Source organism: Vicugna pacos, chromosome 2, assembly GCF_048564905.1.
Source record: "Vicugna pacos chromosome 2, VicPac4, whole genome shotgun sequence".
NCBI lineage: Eukaryota > Metazoa > Chordata > Mammalia > Artiodactyla > Camelidae > Vicugna > Vicugna pacos.
This window is the reverse complement of record NC_132988.1, coordinates 13,830,957-13,853,216: the sequence shown is the minus strand read 5'-3', so window position 1 is coordinate 13,853,216 and position 22,260 is coordinate 13,830,957. Positions and strand designations below refer to the sequence as shown.

The 22,260-nt window shown below is 40.0% G+C and overlaps 1 protein-coding gene across 10 annotated transcripts in view; it reads right to left on the bottom strand.

The window, feature by feature from the left end:
- SH3D19 (SH3 domain containing 19) overlaps positions 1 to 22,260 on the bottom strand; it is a 163,578-nt gene that overhangs the window by 133,525 nt on the left and 7,793 nt on the right. For 3 of the 10 annotated variants that reach the window (XM_072975803.1, XM_072975815.1, XM_072975822.1), the window contains exon 1: positions 19,360 to 19,468. The exons of 5 other annotated variants lie outside the window; for them this stretch is intronic. The gene's annotated coding sequence lies outside the window, so the exon portion shown is untranslated. Of the gene's footprint in view, positions 1 to 19,359; positions 19,469 to 22,260 lie in introns of those variants that run through there. 2 more of the 10 variants (XM_072975791.1, XM_072975829.1) reach the window with 2 other exon arrangements.

The following is a 22,260-nucleotide window of genomic DNA, read 5'->3' as shown; positions in this document are numbered from 1 at the left end:
CACTTAATAGGAAGTGAGGGTAGGTCTGGAAATTTAAAATCTTTGCTAACCCCCTAACCTCACCTCTCATCTAGACTCCCACTAGAGCCTCCTAACTGCCATTCCGTTTTGTCACTTACACTTATGCTCAACTTCATTTATTCTCCACACAATTCAGACTAGTGTTTTAAAAATAAAGATTTAAAAAATACTTTTCTACCCTTTCCCCTGTGTACAACAGTCCAGAATGAGAACCGAAGTCTCTAAAAGGACCTATGAGGCCCTGCTGGATCTGACCCCAGTCTGCCTCTTCAGCCTCATTCGGCCTCACCCCATCTGCTCTCTGTGCTCTCACTTCCTCAGATACTCCAAGCCTCTTCTAAGCACTGGAATTTTTTTTATCTGCTATTTCCTCTTCCTTACTGCCTTTGCCTACTTAGTTCTTACTGTGCCTTCAGATCTCAACTCACTCTTCACTTTCTCAAGGAAGCTGTCCCTAGCTCTCCTGATGAGAACAAATCCTCCCAATACATATTCTCATAATACTATGGAGCCCTCCTTGATAGGACTCCACATAGCTGTCATTTAACATTCATTTGTGTAACTGTCTAATTAATGTATGTCTGTCTTACTAAAATATAATGAGGTCCATGAGAGTAAGAATTTTAGTTTTTGCCACCAACTATATTCCAGTCCTAATAAATATTTGTGGAATGAATGAATGAAAAACACAGAATCTCTTTGTTTCCCCAACTAAGAACCTGGGCGTTTTTGTTCAGAGATAGCCCAGAGCCCAGTACAGTATCTTACAGAAAGGAGGTTTTCAAATACTAGTTACATAAAAGGATGAAGGGAGGAAAGAATGTTTCAGTGCCATTCTCCTTACCTCTTTCCAGCTATACGGCACAAAGGAACAAACAGTACACAAAGCAGGTAAATTGAAATGTTTCTCAGAGACAACAATTCAAGCTAAGCAAGCTCTGGAATGACATAGAGGGCAAAGCAAAATGGCAGCTGAGAGAAAAGAACAAGAGAGAGAGCAGGGGCAAGAAAGAAAAATGGAGAAGAAAGGACAGACTAAAATCAAGAACTGGAGAATAAACAGGAAGAGAAAACACACAAATGTATGAGCCAGGATAACAGCAAGAGGACATAAAGGTCAAAAGAGTCAAAACACTGCTTCCTGTCATTCCTCCAGACCCTTGGGAAGCAACTGTTCTGCAGCATGGAAATCCGACAAAATTTTTCTCATGAACGAGTTGAAATTTAAAACTTTTGTAGAGACCAGCCCATTCAAATGGAAAGAAAGTGGTATCTAAAGAAGACCACATGACCTCACTGTCCAGATCACTCCTGGCTGGACTTACTAGGGATGAGCACCTGACTTAAGAGCTGCCTAGCGGGTCATGGGGCAGTTGGCCTAGCATCTTATTCAACTGATGCACTAAATACTGGACAACCCAACAGACCCTTCTCCTGGGAAATCTGAACATGGGCCCTAATGGTATGTCAGTATGCAATCAACAGTATTAAGTGCCCACCATGTTCTAGGCACTGTTCTAGGTACTGAAGATACGGCAGCACATGCAACACAACAGAGCCTGTGTTCTAGGAGTTTATATTCCAGTGGTGGAGAGAGACAGTAACCAGATGCAAAATACAGCCCTCCCTCCGTATCCATGTGGGTTTGTCCTAGGACCTCCACGGATACCAAAATCCATGGATGTTCAAGTTCCTTATATAAAATGGCCCCAGTAAGTCGACTCTCCATATCTGTCAGTTCCAATTCAACCAATCCCAGAGATGCAAAAACCCTGGTTACGGAGGGCCAACTGTAAATGTTTATTATACTGTTAAGTACAAGAATGTCTGGTAAAGAAAAATAAAACAAAAGCAGCAGATAAGGTATCAGGGTGGGGGAATTCCACTTTAGATAGGGTGGTCAGGGAAGTATCTCTAAGGAGGTGACATTTAGAGAGGCCTGCATGAAAGAGCGAAGCAAGACAAATACCTGGGAAAGAACATTCCAGGTAGACAGAACAGCCAGTACAAAGGTTCTGAGGTGGGAGGGCACTAGGTGTGTGTGAGTTAGAACAGAGGTCACTACCGGAGTACTGTGAGCAGGGGGATTGGGTGAGAACTGAGAGGGGAGCAGCACCCTGGTAGGCCTCAGTAAGGACTACAAATTGTATTCTCAGTGGGATGAGAGGTCTGAAGGCAGGGTCAAGGAATAGAAGAATAGAAAATCCCACACCACAGCTCATGCGGGTATGCAGAGGCCATGAGGGAATTAGGATGGTAGAGAGCGTAGCTAGGATGGCAGCAGAAATAGACAAGAAGCAGAAATAATGAGACTCAATACAAATGAGCTAACAAGCAAAACACTAGAGGGCTTTGGTACCCAAACATCAGTGAGGAAGGTTTGATTCCATGAGGCTGTGTGCTGTTTCTGGTCTTCTCTGTCCCCTACCCGCACGACCCTTATAATAAGGCCCCATTAACCAAGGTGAAGAAAGGCACAAGCCCAAGTTTTTTTACCATTTACTTTACAAATCATCTAGGACACCTACCTTACTTATTTGCTTTTCCCCTTCTTACCCACAGCAATATTCTTCCCATTCCGTCATCCCATTTCTACTTCAAGGTCTTAATCTGTCCTCTGTACTTGGAAAACCCTTCTCTTATACACCTCAACCCACTTATTTCTGTCTGTTGATTATAAAAGGAGGCAGTGAATATCTGAGAAACACACTGAAAGGACCCAAGGAAATGGTTTTAAAAACTAACAGGGAATGGGTGAAGTATATGGTATGCGAATTATATCTCAATAAAGCCGTTTAAAAAAAAAGAACAGAGATATATGCCCAGGAGAGGGATTGCTGGATCATATGGTAAGTCTATTTTTAGTCTTGAGGAATGTCCAAACTGTTTTCCACAATGGCTGCACCAAACTACATTTCCACCAATACTGTAGGAGGGTTCCCTTTTCTCCACACCCTCTCCAGATTTATCATTCATGGACTTTTGAATGATGGCCATTCTAACTGTTGTGAGGTAATACCTCATTGTAGTTTTCATTTGCACTTCTCTGATAATTAGCAATACTGAGCATTTTTTCATCGCCTATTGGCCACTTGTATGTCTTCACTGGAGAATTGCTTGTTTAGGTCTTCTGCCCATTTTTGGATTGGGTTGTTTGTTTTTTTGTTATTAAGTTGTATGAGCTGTTTATATATTCTGGAAATTAAACCCTTGTCAGTCTCATCTTTTGCAAACACTTTCTCCCATTTCATAGATTGTCATTTAGCTTTGCTTATGGTTTCCTTTGCTGTGCAAAACCTTGTAAGTTTAATTAGGTCTCATTTGATTATTTTTGCTTTTATTTCTATTGCCTGGGTAGACTGTCCTAGGAGAAAGTTGCTGAGATTTATGTCGGATAATGTTTTGCCTATGTTTTCTTCTAAGAAGTTTATAGTGTCTTGTCTTATGTTTAAGTTTATTTTGAGTTTTGAGTGTATTTTTGTGTTTATTTTGAATTTATTTTTGTGTATGGTGTGAGGGAGTATTCTAACTTCATTGATTTACATGCAGCTGTCCAGTTTTCCCAACAGAATTTGCTGGAGAGACTTCTTTATTCCATGTTCTTTCCTCCTTTGTCAAAGATTAATTGACCACAAGTTTGCAGGTTTATTTCTGGGCTCTCTATTCTGTTCCATTGATCCATATGTCTCTTTTTGTACCAATACCATGCTGTTTTGATTACTGTAGTTCCGTAGTACTGTCTGAATCTGGGAGGGTTATTTCTCCAGCTTCATTCTTTTTCTTCAGTGTTGCTTTGGCAATTCTGGGTCTTTTGTGATTCCATGTAAATTTTAGGATTATTTGTTCTAGTTCTGTGAAAAATGTCCTGGGTAATTTGATAGGGATCACATTAAATCTGTAATTACTTTGGGTAGTATGGCCATTTTAATAATATTAATTCTTCCAATCCAAGAGCATGGGATGTCTTTCCATTTCTTGAACCTTAATTCAAAAAGATACACACACCTCAATGTTCACAGCAGCACTATTTACAATACCCAAGACATGGAAACAACTTCAATGTCCATCTACAGACAACTGGATAAAGAAGTTGTGGTATATTTATACAATGGAATACTACTCAGCCATAAAGAAATAATAAAATAATGCCATTTGCAGCAACATGGATGCACCTGGAGATTGTCATTCTAAGTGAAGTAAGACAGAAAGAGAAAGAAAAATACCACATGATATCACTTACATGTGGAACCTGAAAAAATAAAACAAAAAAAGACAAATGAACCTATTTACAAAACAGAAACTGACAGACATAGAAAACAACCTTATGGCTCTGGGGAGGAAAGGGGTGGGAAGGGATAAATTGGAAGTTCGAGATTTGCAGATACTAATATATATATAATAGATAAACAGTAAGTTCATACTGTATAGCACAGGGAACTATATTCAATTTCCTGTAGTAATTTATGGTGAAAAAGAATATGAAAATGAATATATGTATGTTCATGTATGGCTGAAGCATTATGCTGTACACTAGAAATTAACACAACATTGTCAACTGACTATACTTTAATAAAAATACACAGAGAATAAAAAAAACAACAAGAACAACAACAAAGAATTTTTTCTCCCACTTAAACAAAAAACAACTAGTCTGCAGTATATTTAGGGCTTTCTAAAGATCCTCTAAATAATTCTTGTGACAATATTTCAAAAAAGGCTCAAACCAACTATATACATTTTCTATTCCAACTGCTAAAACACAAAACACAAAACTTAACCCAATATATGAATATAGCACCTGGAGGACACATTACTAGAGGACAAAAGAAATCAATAAACATTTGTATTCACAAAACTAAAATGTCACACTTACTGGTAAGGAATTTTGTCCATAACACCACCACTGACCAAATGAGAAGAAATTAACAGGAACATCTTTATACTCTATTTTGGAGCGGGGCTCAACAGCAGTTCTGCCTTAAAAACCTATTTTAATTTGCAGAATTGTTTATTCCTTGGAATATCTGGTTTTAATATGCTCCAATTTTCATTTTCTTGTTTTGAGTAATTTTAATTAAGGTGGGATTTCCTAGGGTCACGTTTAACAAATAAAGCTATATGCTAAGGTTGTTGAAAATCCAATCAGAAAATTTTTTCCTTAAAAGTGAGGAAATATAGTTATTTCCAGATCTTCTATTTACATAACAAATAGACTATTTAGAGTAATCACCCATTTTTTATTTCACTAAATTGTAAAGTCACCCCCCAAATACGGCAATATTATAGAAAAAGGATTCAGAATAACAAAACGTAGATATTATATATTCTTGTATTATTTCAACAACAGGTATTTTATCTTTTCAGATGCTTGGCTTCATTCTAAAGCTATAATATTCTCTATACCAAGCCTGATTATGCTCAGTTTATTTATATACTAGAAATCAGCTGCCTGAGAATTTTGTTAAACATGTTCCTTCTTCAGGAAGGAGAGAAAGGGAAGGAGTCATTCAAAATAAGAAGAGAGTAGATTAATTTTATCCCCTACAATCAGTAAATGAGAGGAAATATTCACTATCATAAGAAGAAAAAAAAGACTGAAATCTTTAATGGGAAATTCAGTTGTTTTTCAGGATAATTACCTCTACTGACTCAAATTCTCTCCCCAGCATCTTCTACCATGCAAGTCTTTACTTCCTATCTCCATGTGGTTGGAATGAAGTGACTGGGGTCTGGTCCCATGGCTCTTTTTACCACTCTTATGACACCTAGCCCACACTGTCTTGTACCATAATTAACTGTGAACACCAAGGCATAAAAAGAATAGGATAGGAAGAGAGCCTAAGGCTCCAAAATGCTAAAGGTATCCTGATTTTAGTGGAAATTAGTGAGAAGAGAACAGATTCTAGACACAGTAGGGTAGTAGAACTGAGATAACATTCAGATTGAATTCGGATGTGATTCAATGGATTGGACGTGGGTGGTGGGAATGAGGGGAGGGATGGCTGGGATAGGAGGATGGAAAAGATAAGGATTTTAAAAGAGAAATCAAGAATGATTTCTAGGTTTTTGGCCTGAGGACGGCCATACTATTAAACAAAATGACAAAGGCTGAAGGAGGAACAGATTTACTGGGCTATCAAATCAAAAGAAAGGCGGAGTAACAGCCCCCAAGGGTGTCCCTGTCTAACCCCAGAACCTGTGAGTATGTTACCTTACCTGGTAAAAGCAACTCTGCACATGTGATTAAGCTAAGTATTTTCAAGATGCGGAGGTTATCCTGGATTATCTGGGTAGGCTTAATATGATCACAAATCTTTTTTAAGAGGAATGCAGGAGAGCTGGAGTCAGAGATGTTTACGAGACTATGCAGAAGACAGAAGAATGGAAGGAGAAGAGAGGAACAAAAAGACTATGCTGCTGGCATTGAGGATGGAGAAAGGGGCCACAAGCCAAGAAATGCAATATACCTCTGACTCCTTTTTATTTTTTTTAGTTTTTTTTGGGGGGGGGTATAATCACTTTATTTATTTACGTATGTATGTATGTATGTATGTATGTATGTATGTATGTATGTATTTATTTAAATGGTGGTACTGGGGATTTGAACCCAGAGCCTCATGCATGCTAAGCATGCTCTCTACCACTGAGCTATACCCTTCCCCCTCCTCTGACTCCTTTTAAAATGTTTATACAAATGTAGTTTTTTTAAACCTGTTTTTTTTCTCTTTAATTAGCTTGCTTTTAAAAATTAGCTTATGATAACAGAAATCTGTGGTTACAACAACTGCAAAGCTTCAGAGTTGAGACTTCTGATCCCTTTTATTAAAAATTCCATGTAAGTAGGCTAGATAAAAAGGAAGGATAGCAGTTGGTTGATCAAAGAAGGTTTGTGTCAATGAATTTTAAATAATGAAAACATTTTGGCCTGAAAAGTTAAAATCATCAGAGTGTCTTCAAAGGCAAGTGTTTGGATTTTAGGAGAAATCGCCTATACTCCTATGACTTCAATGAAGCTATTTTTATTTCTGAAACAGAGAGCTAACATGAAAGACCTAGAGGATATAGTATTTTTAAAAATGCATTTGTTTTACACTCTTTTTGTCCAGAAGCTGCTGAGTTGGTATCATAAAGAAAAATGTTAGCTTAACTTAAAGAGGTCCAATAAATGACTAGTTCCAAAAATGAGTACATTTTAAACTTCTAAAAACAGTTCGCAGAAAAAGTAAAACAAAACCAAAGTGACCAGCCTTTCGTTGGAGCCCATCTGGCTTAGTCAAGCCCTTGGAAGAAGGAGCAATCCACTGAACATCAGGATGGGGGAGCAGAGCATTCTGCCATTGGACCATGCTCAATCCTGCACACAGCCAGCTTTGCACAGTACTTTTCAGCAAGTGTTGAGTCTCTACAAGTGAAAGACATCTACCAAATACTACATGAGTTCATAAAATATGCTCTAGAAAAATCTTTCTAGAAGAAAGATTATGTTATTCCAGCCATGAATGTAAACTAAGTATATACAAGACAGACCTGGGGATACTCAGGAAAAAAAATAAAGGAAAAAAAGGTGCAAGGCCATGCTAAGAAATTTTGAGCTTTAAGGGGAGGATAAAATAAGACACTGAAAGGTTTTAATGCAGAGGAATAAAATGATCAGTTTGCATTTTAGATGAATCACTTTGGTGGTTATGTAGAGAATGGACTAGAGAGAAACAAGCCAGGAGGTAGAGAGGCTAATTAGTTACAAGGCTGTCGTGAATGGTGAGAGATGCCTGGACCAGGATGGTAGCCATGAGGATAGAGAGAAGAGGACTGAGTCAAGGGCTAGGTATGGGATATATTCAATAGACTCTGGTAACTGACTGATTGGATATAAGTAGTCACGGTAAGGGAGAATTTCATCCAGGTTTCTGGCTTGGGCAACCTGAGTTGCATCATTCTGTGAAATATGGAACCTTGGAGAAGATAACTTAGGGATGAGAATTTTAAGTTAAACACATCAAGAGTGTATAAAAAAGAAATTCAAACAGACATTACATTTTTACAATAGTATTTATTAAAGAAGCAAGTTGATAAAATTAGAATATATTCCAAAAGCTCAATGGGCCAACTTCTAGTTACTCATTAGTTGCACAGAGTTCATAAAAGATACAATACACAAAGAATTCTAAAAATAAGTTTTTGCCATTAGTTTCAGTCTGCTCACTCTAGTTAACCTCTGAGAAGGCTGTGGTGGATGATGCTGTTACCAGTGTTTCACAGCCCTCCCTGCAGAAGGATTATCCACCCACTCAAGGTACCAGGTGACTTACAGGACCTCCTACAGAAGGATTATACCCTCCTGCATCACTACATCAAGTTGGCAAAAGAAATGTGAATAGAAGTAATATATGCCACTTCTGAGCCTAAGTTTTAAAAGCTGGCACATGGTTTGTCCACTGCTCTTTTTCCCAGTTAGGGATTGCTCCTCCCGCCAGGATCCCAGAATGAAGAAGACAAGTGAGGCTGAGCTATAGCTCACCAGTTGAATATAAGCATTACATGATACTGAGCTTTACAGATTGTTGGAACCACAGCATTAACAACGAAATATGCCAGACTTGGGATGGATGTAGGTGTCTAACAAACAGCAATGTGTGATTTGTGTTTCCTCTCTTTCAGTTGAATTTTTCTGGCAATCTGACAGCAAAAAAGAAATAGTTAGCCCAAGTATCCAAAACTAAAACAAAGAATTTTTAACTTGAAAGAAAACTTAATAGAGCTAAACAGTAATTATTTCAGGCTCACATGGACTCTGTTGCAACTACTCAATTCTGCAGACATCATACAAAAGCAGCCATGGATAGTATGTAAATGAATGAGCTTGGCTGTGTTCCAACAAAACTTTATTTACAAAAACAGGCAGCGAGCCAGATTGGGTCCACAGGGTTACAGTTTCCAGACCCCTGGCCTTCATATTGTCAATGAGGAAGCTGACACCCAGAGAGATTAAATCAAGGACAGACAGACAGCTGGTTAGTGGCAAGTTTAGCATTAAAATGCAGGTCTTGTGAATGTAATGTTCTAGAATAGGTTCTGCTGGGTCACAAGATGGAGATGAAATACACAGGAAAAAATAAGGCAGAGAATGCTAAGGGTAGGTTTTGATTAGTTAAACAGCTTTCAATGTCATAAGATGGAATAGGTGAATGAATGATAAATTAGCCAGTGTTTCAAAAATGATCTTCAGAGGAAACATAATTTTACACTTCCTACTATCATTTCCTCCAAAACTTTATCATTTCTTTTATCAACAGGACAGCATTTGCTCTGATCACAGTAGTAACCTATCTGAAGGCAAAACAAGTTTTTTTAAAAAAACCACAAAATAAGCAAAAAATACACTAGACCAGCAGGCAATTATTTCATATGGTATTTTAAATTTATTTTCCTTTCTTTTAATTTCCAAAGTAATATTCATTGGAGGAAACTCAATACAGAAGTATATAAAGTGACACACTCAATGCCCTCCTCAATTCCACTCCCCAGTGTTAACATGTGACTGATTTATAACAGAACATTGCAATAAAGCTACTTTCTCTGAGTCATTCTTTCAAAAACAAAGAGGAATATGGGTTCCCCTGGCCAGATACCCTTTGGAAATCATGTTTTAAAAGGCAACAGACAGTTTAGGGGTTGTCTGTGGCCTAGAATTGAGAAAAGCAAGCTGCCTCTGCAGGATTTAAATGGAAGGTCTTGATCCCAGCACTGTAACCAGATGAGTGAGGCTCCTCAAATACCTTGATAATGCTACTGTAGGATACATGAACACTTCAAAAATGCCTAAGAATATCCATACCTTCTCTTTTGGTATTTTACTGGGAAAACTTGGGCCTATTTGCTTATAAAAAGATCAACAATCTCAATCAGTCTTTCCTTTTTTTTAATCTGTACTTGGGTGACATCAGTGACAGTGGGGCAGAATAAAGAACTCCAAAAGTCTGTCCTCCATAAAAGCAATTAAAAACTGGCAGAATCAACTTTTTTGGAACTCTGAAAATTAACCAAAAGTTTGCAACAACCACTTGATGCATTTAAGTACAGTAAAACACTTAAGAAAAACTAGCTGGGTTTTGGTTAGAGTAGTGAGCTTTGTGGCATTTTAACTTACCCTGGTCCCATCCTCCTTTCGCTAGCTCAGTGGTAGCCTTGAAAATAACAGCCTGCTTTCCTGGTACCAGTACCAGTACCAGAGGGTGCAGAACAGACCTCATTCTTCACCAAAGATGACCTAATGTTTATGCCAGTTATAAACGTCTGGTTTTTGAAGTGAAGAAAAAAAAGTGAATGAAGAGCCGTAAGTAGTAAAACTTCCTTCTTTCTTTTGCATGAGCTGTATTCCACTACATATATATGCTGCACCTTCTTTATCCATTCATCTACTGATGTGCACTTAAGATGCTTCCATTATCTTGGCACTTACAAATAATGTTGCTGTTAATAGCAGGGTGTATGTATCTTTTTGAATTAATTCTTATTTTGTGGCTGGTTTTATTTCTTTGATAACTATGTAAGTTTAAAAAGCTAAAGCTCTAAACGTTCTTAGAAACAATGAACAGTATATAAATATGTAAATTTAAAAAATAGGTGCAGCATATTGTGTATATGTATTTACATGCAATATATTGTGTATGTGCAGTCAAATGGTAACAATTCTACCTAATAAAACTGAAAAATGGAATGGGAGGCAAGATGGCGGAGTAGAAGGATGCTTGTAAGTCACCCTCTCCCACAAATACACCAAGATCCACATCTACAGACGCACTCAGCCAACCAGAGCACCTGCGGAACTCCCACAGAACATCGCCCTCTTCAAAAGATAAAGGCGCCAAAAATCTGGTAGGAGAAAAGGAAAAAAGAAAGAACAAAAGGCAAAGCAGCGCGGGACGGGTCCCGCGGGGAGGGAGCGGCAAAGGAGGACTGGCGCTCGCTTGCTGGGTCTCCCCTCTCCAACTGAGAGGCCAGCGGGACGGAGGGGGAGCCTCCGAGACTCGGATCTGTACAGAGCAGCCCTTGTCTGACAGAACTAAGTTAAACGGGCACAGAGCGTCCCCCCGACACCCAGCCTGAGACGCGGGCCGGCAGCGGCGGGCAGGGCCAGGCTGCACAAGCCGGGCGGAGGACGGGGGCGGCTGCACGGAGGCAGCTCCGGGGGACTGCAAGGGGCTGGGCGCCGGGGCTGTGGGTGTACAGGACAGAACAACCTGGGCCCTCCATAAAACAGCAAGGCTGATGTGCTCTCAGGGAAGGGTGCATACCCCCATCTCTGAAAACCCGCGGAAACTTTTCAGGGGAAGAGAGGCGGGGCCCAGGCACAGCCGCCATATTCTCCGGCGCTTAGCACCCAGGCGGGGGCAGGGGCGAAACCTGCATCCGCACCGAAGGGCTCAGCAGCCTCAAGGGCCAGACTGAGACGGGCCTACAGCCCGGGGCAGGTGGGATCCTTCCATCCTGGTCCCTCAGAGAACTTGCTCCACAAAGACAAACAAGGAGCTGGGTCTTGGCTCGGAGCAGGGAGGAGGCTTCCCCTCGGTCTTCCCCGAGCCCACCCGCGGAGCGCTGCCAGGACGGAACGCAGGCCAGGGCGGAGCGCGCAGCCGCACAGAGCAGCGGAGCTACCGGCGGCGCAGGCAGAGGGAGAGCGGCCCCCCCGCCTGTCGGGCAGGAACACAGCCCCTGACCGAGGTGCTGGGAGGGGGCACGACCCGCCCTCCTGCCTGGCCAGTCTGCAACATCTGACTGCGGCATCCGGAGGGGCAGTGACCCGCCTGCCCACAGCAGAGGAGAGCTGCATCTGACCCCGTGTTAGGAGGAGGCGCGATCTGCTTGCCGACAGGTGCTGGGAGCAGCACAGAAGAGGGCGCCAACGGAGGGCCTATGAAAACAAGCTGAGCTTCCAAAACAGGACGAAGACAGAAGGACTTCACATTAAAAGCACACAGACTCCAGGAGAACACCGACAACCCCTTTTTTGTTTTGTTTTGTTTTTTGTTTTTGTTTTTGTTTGTTTTTTGTTTTTTGTTTTGTTCTTAAATCTGTTTTTACCTGTTCTATTTTCAATTACTCTCTTAATTTTTACTTCTTAATTCATTTCTATTTCTCTTGGGTTTTGATGTCCTGTTATTGATTAGACACAGGCTTCAAATACATCTATTCATCTCCCCACCCCTTTTTTTTTCTTTTTTTTTTTAAAGGTTTTAAAAGGACGTCTCAACCCGATTAATACTCTGCTTCAACTCACTCTTCTATTATTCATTATACACTGTTTTCAAACCCTCTTTCTCCCTTCTTTTAAAAATCTTTCTCTCTCTTATTATTTCTTTTTTTTCCTAAGTTCTATTCATAAATAGGCATTAGATAGATAAAATCCTTAAGATCCAAAATAGACAACTGATACTCCATAAACCACAGTGCCAGAGAGGTATGAGCAAGATGAAGAAGCAGAGAAACCTTTCCCAATTAAAAGAACAAGAGGAATCCCCTGAAAGAAAGATCAATGAAATAGACATCGATAGCCTACTAGATCAAGATTTCAAAAAAGGAGTGATCAAATTGCTGAAGGAATTAAAAAAGATACTGCTTAGAGAGATAAAATATGTCAAAAATGAAATTGAAGCTATAAAGAAGAGCCAAGCAGAATGGGTAAACTCATTGACAGAGATGAGGAATGATCTAATAGCTGTGCAAAGCCGACTAGTTAATGCAGAGGAACGAATTAGTGATCTAGAAGACAGGGCAATAGAAAGCACCCATTCAGAAGAACTACAAGATAACCGAATAAAAAATAATGATAATAGCATAACGGACCTATGGGATAATATAAAGCGTCCCAATCTTTGCATAATAGGGGTCCCAGAAGGGGAAGAAGGATCAAAGGGGATTGAAAAGGTTTTTGAAGAAATCATGACTGAAAACTTCCCAAACTTAAAGAAGGAATCAGATATCCAAGTACAGGAAGCTCAGAGGGTCCCAAACAGGAAGAATCCAAATAGACCCACACCAAGACATATCATAATCAAGATGGCCAGAGTCAAGGATAAAGAAATGATTCTAAAGGCAGCAAGAGAAAAGCAAAGAGTGAATTACAAGGGAACCCCCATAAGGCTCTCAGCTGATTTCTCTACACAAACACTACAGGCCAGAAGGGAGTGGCAAGATATATTCAAAGCCCTGAATGAAAAAAAGATGCAGCCTAGGATACTTTATCCAGCAAGGCTATCCTTTAGGATAGAAGGAGAAATAAAGAGTTTCACAGACAAAAAAAAGCTGCAGGAGTTTGGCAACACTAAACCCATGCTAAAAGAAATATTGAAAGGGCTATTCTAAATAGAAAAGCAGCAGGATGCTACAGAAATGAGAAACTCACAACTGGAAAGGCGATAACTCATGAATTACAAATAAAGAAAACACGAAATTATAAAAGAAGACATACAAATCACTGAGAGTGGGAGAGGGAGGCAGGGAAATATAGAATTTTTTTTTCTTTCTCTTTTAAATTTTTTTAACAGTAGAATGGGTTTGAGATCATGTTATTATCAGTTTAATAAAAACAGGTATAGGTTAGTAGATTTACAAAAAAGGGTAACCACAAGTCAAAAATTTACAAGGGAGTCACAAAAATTAAATAAAATCCATGATAATACAAAGGAAAATTACCAAACCACTAAAGGAAGAAGAAAGGAACAAAGAGGATATACCAATTCAACTGCAAAGATAAGTTCAAAATGGCAATAAACACACATCTATCATTAACTACTGTAAATGTTAATGGACTAAATGCTCCAGTCAAAAGACATAGGGTGGCAGACTGGATAATAAAGCAAGAACCTTCAATATGCTGCATACAAGAGATCCACTTTAGGGAGAAGGACACATATAGATTGAGAGTGAAAGGATGGAAAAGACTATTCCATGCAAATGGAAAAGCCAAAAAAGCAGGTGTTGCAGTACTGATTTCAGACAAAATAGATTTTAAAACAAAGGCCATAAAGAAAGATAAAGAGGGACATTTTATAATGATTAAAGGAGTGATACAAGATGAAGACATTACACTCGTTAATATATATGCACCCAATATAGGAGCACCTAAGTACATACAAGAATTACTAACAGAGATAAAGGGCGATATTGATGGGAATACAATCATAGTTGGAGATGTTAACACTGCATTAACATCACTAGACAGATCTTCCAGACAGAAAATAAACAAGGCAACAGAGAAATTAAATACTACAATAGAAAAACTAGATTTGGTGGATATTTTCAGAGCATTACACCCCCCAAAAATAGAATATACATTCTTTTCAAGTGCACATGGAACATTTTCCAGGATCGATCATGTACTTGGACACAAAAGAAACCTCAACAAATTTAAGAAGATAGAAATTATCTCAAGCATCTTTACTGACCACAATGCCATGAAACTGGAAATCAACAACAGAGAAACAAAGGAGAAAAAAAGAAAAGCATGGAGATTAAACAATATGTTATTGAAAAAACAATGGATCAATGAGGAAATCAAAGCTGAAATTAAAAACTACCTTGAGACAAATGATAATGAAAGCACAACCACTCAAAACCTATGGGACACAGCAAAGGCAGTGCTAAGAGGGAAGTTTATAGCGATACAGGCCTTCCTCAAAAAAGAAGAACAATCTCAAATAAACAAGTTAACCCACCACCTGAATCAATTAGAAAAAGAACAACAAAAAGCCCCAAAACGCAGCAGAAGGAAGGAAATAATAAAGATCAGAGAGGAATTAAATACAATAGAGATTAACAAGACCATAGAAAAAATCAACCAAACCAAAAGCTGGTTTTTTGAAAAAGTAAATAAAATCGACAAACCTCTGGCCAAACTCACAAAGAAGAAAAAAGAGAGAGCACAAATTAGCAAAATAAGAAAGGAAAATGGAGAAATTACAACAAACAAAATAGAAATACAGAATATCATACAAGAATATTATGAAAAACTATATGGAACCAAACTGGATAACCTAGAGGAGATGGACAAGTTTCTGGAAACATACTGTCCACCAAAACTGAATCAAGAAGAAACTGAACACTTGAACAATCCGATCACTAGAAAGGAAATAGAAATAGCAATTAAAAACCTCCCTACAAATAAAAGTCCAGGACCGGACGGCTTCACCGGGGAATTCTACCAAACATACAAAGAAGAACTCATACCAGTCCTTCTCAAACTCTTCCAGACGATTGAAAAGGAGGGAATACTCCCAAACTCATTCTATGAAGCCACCATCACCCTGATACCAAAACCAGGCAAAGACACTACAAGAAAAGAGAATTATAGGCCAATATCACTGATGAACATAGACGCCAAAATCCTCACCAAAATTTTAGCAAATAGAATCCAACAACACATAAAAAAGATTATATATCATGACCAAGTGGGGTTCATCCCAGGGACACAAGGCTGGTTCAACATACGCAAATCAATCAATGTAATACATCACATCAACAAGAGAAAGGACAAAAACCACATGATCATCTCAATCGATGCAGAAAAAGCATTTGATAAAATTCAACACCCATTTATGATAAAAACTCTCACCAAAGTGGGTATAGAGGGAACATATCTCAACATAATAAAAGCTATATATGACAAACCTACAGCCAGCATAGTTCTCAACGGTGAAAAACTCAAAAGTTTCCCACTAAAATCTGGGACAAGACAAGGATGCCCACTATCACCACTCCTATTCAACATAGTCCTGGAAGTCCTAGCCACAGAAATCAGGCAAGAGAAAGAAATAAAAGGGATCCAAATTGGAAAAGAAGAGGTAAAAGTATCATTATATGCTGATGACATGTTACTATATATAGAAAACCCTAAAAGGTCCACACAAAAGCTACTAGAGCTGATTGAAGAATTCAGCAAGGTAGCAGGTTACAAAATTAATGTTCAAAAATCAGTTGCCTTTCTTTACACTAACAATAAATCAACAGAAAAAGAAAGTAAAGAAACAATCCCCTTTAAAATAGCACCCAAAATAATAAAATATCTGGGAATAAATCTAACCAAGGAGGTGAAAGAATTATACACAGGAAACTATAAACCATTGATGAAGGAAATTAAAGAAGACTTTAAAAAATGGAAAGATATTCCATGCTCTTGGATTGGAAGAATCAATATTGTTAAAATGGTCACACTGCCCAAGGCAATCTACAGATTTAATGCAATCCCTATCCAATTACCCAGGACATATTTCACAGAACTAGAACAAATCATAATAAAATTTATATGGAACCATCAAAGACCTAGAATTGCTAAAGCATTACTGAAGAGAAAGAAAGAGGCTGGAGGAATAACTCTCCCAGACTTCAGACAATACTATAGAGCTACAGTCATCAAGACAGCATGGTATTGGTACCAAAACAGACATATGGACCAATGGAACAGAATAGAGAGCCCAGAAATGAACCCACAAACCTTTGGTCAACTCATCTTCGACAAAGGAGGCAAGAATATACAATGGAATAAAGACAGTCTCTTCAGCAAATGGTGTTGGGAAAACTGGACAGCAGCATGTAAAACAATGAAGCTAGAACACACCCTTACACCATATACAAAAATCAACTCAAAATGGATTAAAGACTTAAACATAAGACAAGATACAATAAACCTCCTAGAGGAAAACATAGGCAAAACATTATCTGACATACATTTCAAAAATTTTCTCCTAGAAGAAATAAAAGCAAGAATAAACAAATGGGACCTAATGAAACTTACAAGCTTCTGCAGAGCAAAGGAAACCAGAAGTAAAACAAGAAGAAAACCTACGGAATGGGAGAAAATTTTTGCAAGTGAAACCGACAAAGGCTTGATCTCCAAAATATATAAGCAGCTCATACGACTCAATAAGAAAAAAATAAACAACCCAATCCAAAAATGGGCAGAAGACCTAAACAAGCAATTCTCCAAGGAAGACATACAAATGATCAAAAAGCACATGAAAAAATGTTCAATATCACTAATTATCAGAGAAACGCAAATCAAAACTACAATGAGGTATCACCTCACACCAGTCAGAATGGCCGTCATTCAAAAATCCAAAAATGACAAATGCTGGAGAGGCTGTGGAGAAAGGGGAACCCTCCTACACTGCTGGTGGGAATGCAGTTTGGTGCAGCCACTATGGAAAACAGTGTGGAGATTCCTCAAAAGACTAGGAATAGACTTACCATATGACCCAGGAATCCCACTCCTGGGCTTGTATCCAGAAGGAAATCTACTTCAGGATGACACCTGCACTCCAATGTTCATAGCAGCACTATTTACAATAGCCAAAACATGGAAACAGCCTAAATGTCCATCAACAGGTGACTGGATAAAGAAGAGGTGGTATATTTATACAATGGAATACTACTCAGCCATAAAAGCCGACAACATAACGCCATTTGCAGCAACATGGATGCTTCTAGAGAATGTCATTCTAAGTGAAGTAAGCCAGAAAGAGAAAGAAAAATACCATATGAGATCGCTCATATGTGGACTCTAAAGACTCATGGACAGAGAATACAGACTTGTGGTTACCAGGGGGGTAGAGGGTGGGAAGGGATAGACTGGGATTTCAAAATTTTAGAATAGATAAACAAGATTACACTGTATAGCACAGGGAAATATACACAAAATGTTATGATAAATCACAGAGAAAAAGATGTGACAATGAGTGTGTATATGTCCATGAATGACTGCAAAATTGTGCTGAACACTGGAATTTGACACAACATTGTAAAATGATTATAAATCAATAAAAAATGTTAAAAAAAACTGAAAAATGAAATAAGTAAATAAAAAGATGACCTAATGGATGGTAATTAACCACATGAAAAGATGTTCAGCATTGTTATCCACTAAGGAAATGCACATCAAAGCCATAATGAAATATCACTACACATCTATCAGAAAGGCTAAAACAAAAACAAACAAGAAAAACCTGACAGTACCAAGTACTGGTGAGTATGTGGACCAACTGGAACTCTTACCCATTGCTGATGATAATGCAAAATGGTATAAGCACCACTCTGGAAAACAGTGTGGCAGTTTCTTATAAAGTTAAATATACACATATGGTCCAGCAAACAAATACCCTGGTGCTTAAACCAGAGAAATAAAAAACTTATGTTTATGCAAAAAACCTGTATACAAATATTTATAGCACCTTATTCATAAATACTAAAAACTGAAAACAACCTAAACATCCTTCATTCGGGGTAAATGGATAAAAAACTGATGCATTCACGCGATGGAGTACTATTCAGCAGTAACACGGAACAAACTATTGATACACAGAACAACATGAATGAATCTGCACAGCAGCATGCTGGGTGAAATAATTACATTTGTATCATATTCTGGAAAAGGCAAAACTAGAGACATAGAACAACAGTTCAGTGGTTGCCAGGGGTTAAGGGTGTAGAGAAGGTCTGACTGCAAGGGGTAGCACAGGAATTTCAAGAGGATGAAACTGTTCTATATTCTGACTATGGAGGTGGTCACATCAATCTACACCTGTATTTAAGCTCACGGACCTCTGTACCCAAAAGAAGACAACTTTGTTGTATGTAAATTTAAAAATCAAAGGAGAAAAAAAAAAAAGACCTCAGGGGTTCAAGTCCCAGCTCTAGTTCTCTCTGCCCCATTTTTCTTATCTTAAAAACAGAAACCGACTTAATGATTGTTAGATTCCACGAGTTCCTGACATAGGTTAAGCACTAACTCGTGACTGAAAAATAAAATGTTTTATTCAGACGTGCTAAACGGTTGGTACTTTGTAAAAACCTACTGCAGGAGTTAAGAAATCTAGTTTTCAACGAACAAAGCAAAGGATTACAGGACACTGGAATTAAAACCCCCAATTCTTCATTACTTTCATTAAACATTCACTGGAAACCTAGGAGGTGATGAGGTTTACAAAATCCTTGCGCTCAAGTTTTGTCGCAACTGCTACATCACTTTACTGGCTCCGATATTTAATACTAATAGCAAACGCGCTGTAATTAAGGTTTAATACCACATGATTGGTATCACTGTCCCTTTCCTGGGGAGGGTGTCAACGGGCCAGCTCCTCGTCCCCAGGCAGGGCACGTCAGCAGCGCTGGGCCTGGCGCTCGCGTCACCAGCCGGGTCATCCCTCCTCAGAAAGAGCTCTGGCAACGCCCACCCTCCACCCATTCCACACAGACGGGGGGGGGGGGGGGGGGTGTTTTGGCGCTTTTTAAGCAGCAGCTGCTGCTCTGACTAACGGCGCCTCTCATCTTCCCACTCTCTCTCTTTACCTGAAAAGCAGCCTCCTTTCCATGGCCAGACGTCCAAACGCAAACTCGAACTTTCACGTCCGATTCAACTGAGACCCAAGACGGCGGAGCCGTCGGGCCAGGAGTGGTCGCGCGACGCTCAGAGGGAGCAACTGCGGCTGCGCGTGGAGCCTGGGGGCCGCCTCCGGGGGGGGCCACCTCGGGGGGGGGGGGGCCACCTCCGGGGGCCGCCTCCAGGGTGGGGGGGGCCGCCTCCAGGGTGGGGGGGGCCGCCTCCGGGTGGGGGGCCGCCTCCAGGGGGAGGACCTCTGCACTGTCAAGGGTTCCAGGCCCTGCGGGGCTGCTTCACTGCCGCGGCGGCCAAGAACACTCTACAGGGAGGCCGTTAGGAAGGACTCCTGGCGCTGGACTTGACATCCATTTGCTGCCCCCCTAGCCCAGAGCCTGCCGCCAGCTGTACAGAGAGCACCAAGGGGCAAACGTTGAATGTTCTTAAGACCAAAAAGACAACAGGAAAATTTCTTGTGCGTTAGAACATACTGGTTCAGTGAGCCACGGACAGAGTAGAAAGTCACTCTCCATCATTGGGTCCACAAGGATTCGGATTAGAATAAAATGTGATCAAGTGAACAATAAAGACAACATCACATCATTTTTTAAAAAATTCTATTCTATTCTGACAGATACGTATTGAACATATGTGCCAGGCACCCTTCTGAGTTATGGGGCTGTAACAACGAACAAAATAAATTTTCCCTCGTGGAACTCATTCCTGAAAGTGTTCAGGTCACGCATGAAATCTGCCACTTTTACCCGTTCTCCATTCTAAGAAACCTCAGAACACCACCCCAGACCCCAAGTCCCATCTAACAGAAGCAGCCGCAGGTGATTCTCAATTCTTGCGAGCAGGGAGCCAGGTGGGTACCACAAGACCAACCATCCTTCTCCAGGAGAAGGGACCAGGGATGGTCTGGAAAGGTAGCTATCTATAGTATGTCACTGGCCTCTGAGGTCAACCAGCATGAGAACCTGCCCAAAAAGGGTGCTCTGTGCAGGGCTGTGGCTGGCCAACCTACTTGGGTCCTCATTCTTGGGGAGGCTGAGTGTAAGAAAAGCAAAAGAGGGCCAATTATTCAGTAGGTTCAGAAGCCATGGAAGCAGATAGAGGTAAACTGAGTCACAAAAATGGTGTTGTCAGTGACATAAGGAATAACCATCATCTCAACTTGCAAAGGAGTGTTCTCTGCTGTCAGTTTCCTAGAACTGCTCCTATTTCCAAATGACTTCTAAGGCCACTTCCTGTGTCTTCCAACTTACTTGTGTATCCTTATAGTAAGCCTCCCATCAGCTAAGGTTAGCATAACAGGCCTGTATTCCTTGCAATCTGAAAGAACGTAGCTATTATGTACATTGCTTTCCAATTACATCAACAATAGCTCCTTACATCATTCTTTATGTGGAGTCTTTTTAGGCTATGGATCATAGCAGGACTGCATAAAATCTGTGTATAAAATGCACAGTGGATTCCACTTATTTCTTCTGCTTGACTCAAAGGCATCACAGCATGAATTACTTACGATGGAGAAACATTACAGTTCAAATTACAAAGAAAGCGCACTGAAACTGCTCAACATCACGTTTTTTAATAGGACACTAAACCCATGAGTCTCACTCACCTCACACAGAACTTCAAAACTTCAGCTCTCCAACAACTATTCCAAAGTAATTAATCAGGAAATCTGAGGGTGAGGTCACGAGTATACATCTTTTTAAAAACTCCCCAGTCAATTCTGATGTTCAACCAGCACCGAGAACTCTGGCACTGAGGTAGAAGTAACTGAGGGCCCTGTTACTCACAGTGTGGGCCAGGGACCAGTCACAGCAGCATCACCTGGAGCTTGGTAGAAATGCAGAATCTCAGGCTCCACCCAAAACCTGCTAAATCAAGATCTTCATTTTTACAAGCTCACCAGGTGATTTATAGGCATATGAAAGTTTTAGAAGCCCTGTTTAAAGGTTCCATTGCTATAGAAACAGTGAGAAATACCACAAAATGTTTGAAAGTTGAATACCACAAGAAGAAAGAAGAATTAGGAATAGAACAGCATAAAAGATAAAATGTTCGTGATTATTAGGCATTTCACATTATTAAGCATCTAATTAAGAGTAATCAGTATTCAAATACAAGTCTGCACATTTTAAAACTCGCAACACCACTCCTTACTCCAAATGAATTCCACTTACAAACCACACCCTCCACTGGCAGGAGTTATACCTCAACTGAGTAACACAAATCTACCTGATCATCTCCAGCTAGCTTGTCATCTCCACTGACCTAGTGTGTGTTCAGGGTGAGTCCTTGTGAGGAAATAAAGGGGAGTGGTGACTAGACAAGAAACGAGCATTTACATGGGTGGCCCCTGCTGAAGGGCCTTCCAGGTTTTTAGTGAACAGCTCTACTGGTCTCAAAGGACCATTTGGAAGTGGCGATATTTATTGCCAGAAAAACAAATTCTCCACATGTTGTGCAAACATTTTCTGTGCCCCTTGTTCTTGGCTAGCTCTCAGAGAAAAAGCACTTAGCTTTCTTCCAGTATAGCGATTCCTTGATTGATGTCTCTTGAGAAAACAACGCGCCGGTACAATGAAGGCAGCTGTAGCGAAAACAAAACTCCGAATCCTAAGCAGCAGCCCTGGCGTGCTTTATAAGCTCATCCGTGATGCCACTGCTAGTCTGCATGTCTGCTTCAGAGGAAGGACAAAATCACCTCCCTTCACAGCTTCTAGTTATTTATTCCCCAAGAAGGATTCAGACCTGGCACCCAGCCAAACAACAAAATCAGAAAACTGTGTTCAGATTCTACAGATTTCCTTTTCAATGCCCTTAAACTTGTCCAAGGATGACTGTGACTCTCTTCAAGA